At 33.4% G+C, this 2,415-nt stretch overlaps 1 pseudogene; it reads right to left on the bottom strand.

Moving 5' to 3' along the window:
- Positions 1 to 2,415, bottom strand: part of LOC137629361 (ADAMTS-like protein 4) — a 60,372-nt pseudogene that overhangs the window by 15,719 nt on the left and 42,238 nt on the right.

The following is a 2,415-nucleotide window of genomic DNA, read 5'->3' as shown; positions in this document are numbered from 1 at the left end:
ATATATTATATATATATGTGTGTGTGTGTGTGTGTGTACCGTGTAATAATAATAATAATAATAGTAATAATAATAATAATAATGAAAACATCAACAACAACAACAACAACAACAACAACAACAACAGCAATGATAATAATAATAATAATAATAATAATAATAATAATAATAATAATAATAATAATAATAATAATAATAATAACAATAAAAAAACGATGTAGCGCCTGCAGTCTTATCTATCTCTAGAATTAAACTATTCTACTCATAACAATAATCATCAACATCACTATCAATAATATAATCAACTATCATCACAATTAAAAAAAACAGAAGGTACGCCATAACGGGACAGCAGTCCAATAAAGACACTCTAACAAGATCAAAGGAAACCGACCTCTGCAGAATCCGAGATCGAAATTCTGACTATGAGTCAGTGAGATGAGAAGGGCCTTGTTCGAAGCACTTAGCTAAGTCAGGACTTTGCAAAGCGTGACACATTTGTCACGATTCTAATCTACGGGAACTTAATAATGATTATGAGCGTAGAACAATTTCGATGTTTTGTTTCGTTTCTGTTGTTATGGGTATATTGCAAATTTATTGAAAGGAATATATGGATTAAATAATATATATATATATATGTATGTATATATATATATATATATATATGGATGCTTTGGGAATGATGTTAAAAATTTAACATTTTGAGATATATATATATATATATATATGTATATATATATATACATTTATATATATAGTATATATATATAGAGAGAGAGAGAGAGAGAGAGAGAGAGAGAGAGAGATTCTTTAACAATATGTGAAATATAACGTAAATTTTTGATTAATAGGTTACACAATGAAACTAGAATGGAAGAACAAAGAGAGAGAGAGAGAGAGAGAGAGAGAGAGAGAGAGAGAGATTCTTGATCTAACAATATGCAAAAAAATGTCACTGTTTGAGTAAATAGGTTACACAATGAAACTATAACGTACGAACAGAGAGAGAGAGAGAGAGAGAGAGAGAGAGAGAGATATTCTTGTCCCAACTGTATGTAGAAAAAGATGTCACTTTTTGAGTAAATGACTATCTTATAAAAGTAATAGGACTGGTGATGCTATGTAGAGAGAGAGAGAGAGAGAGAGAGAGAGAGAGAGAGAGAGATATTCTTGTCCCAACTGTATGTAGAAAAAGATGTCACTTTTTGAGTAAATGACTATCTTATAAAAGTAATAGGACTGGTGATGCTATGTAGAGAGAGAGAGAGAGAGAGAGAGAGAGAGAGAGAGAGAGAGATTCTCGTCCCAACTGTATGAAACAAACATTGTCACTTTTTGAGTAAAAGACTGGTGATGATATGAGAGAGAGAGAGAGAGAGAGAGAGAGAGAGAGAGAGATTCTTGATCTAACAATATGCAAAAAAAATGTCACTGTTTGAGTAAATAGGTTACACAATGAAACTATAACGTACGAACAGAGAGAGAGAGAGAGCGAGAGAGAGAGAGAGAGAGAGAGAGAGAGAGAGATATTCTTGTCCCAACTGTATGTAGAAAAAGATGTCACTTTTTGAGTAAATGACTATCTTATAAAAGTAATAGGACTGGTGATGCTATGTAGAGAGAGAGAGAGAGAGAGAGAGAGAGAGAGAGAGAGAGATTCTCGTCCCAACTGTATGTAACAAACAGTGTCACTTTTTGAGTAAAAGACTGGTGATGATATAAGAGAGAGAGAGAGAGAGAGAGAGAGAGAGAGAGAGAGGCGTAGCCTAAGAAAACAAACTGCTATGCATGCTAGTAATCACCCTGTGACTGTTAACACTGTATGGACAGTAGGCGTTGCAGTAGTGACTTCTAGGTCGGTCAAAACAAATAAACAGAAGCGCTAAGGAATGCGGCCAGAGACAGCAACCGAAGACTTGAAATATCTTAATCAACTTTGTAATGACGGAGCCACCTGGTGGTGAATATGAGAATTAGGTGAGGAGAGAGAGAGAGAGAGAGAGAGAGAGAGAGAGAAAGCTTCTTGATCTAACATTATACAATATACTCACTTTGTGAGTAAATAGGTTACACAATAAAATTATAGAGGATGAGAGAGAGAGAGAGAGAGAGAGAGAGAGAGAGAGTACATCATTCAGATCCAATATATAAGCATGTTATAATATAAAAATATAAGTTACCGACTCCAATGAGAAAGTTACAATAGCCATCCAAGTCTACCATTACCTCTTTAATTATATAAAAAAAGTCACGTTTGTAACGTCATATAATAAGGTTTTTCATATCACACAAATAAAAAGATAAAAAAAAGAGATAAAAATAACTAGCTACTGGACATACAACCAGCAAAGTTGCAATACGATGCTTTGCAAACATGAATGAAAAAAAAAAAATGGTGTTTGCCAACTACCA

Source organism: Palaemon carinicauda, chromosome 37 (assembly GCF_036898095.1).
Source record: "Palaemon carinicauda isolate YSFRI2023 chromosome 37, ASM3689809v2, whole genome shotgun sequence".
NCBI classification, from domain to species: Eukaryota; Metazoa; Arthropoda; class Malacostraca; order Decapoda; family Palaemonidae; genus Palaemon; species Palaemon carinicauda.
This window is presented reverse-complemented; position numbering and strand designations above follow the sequence as displayed.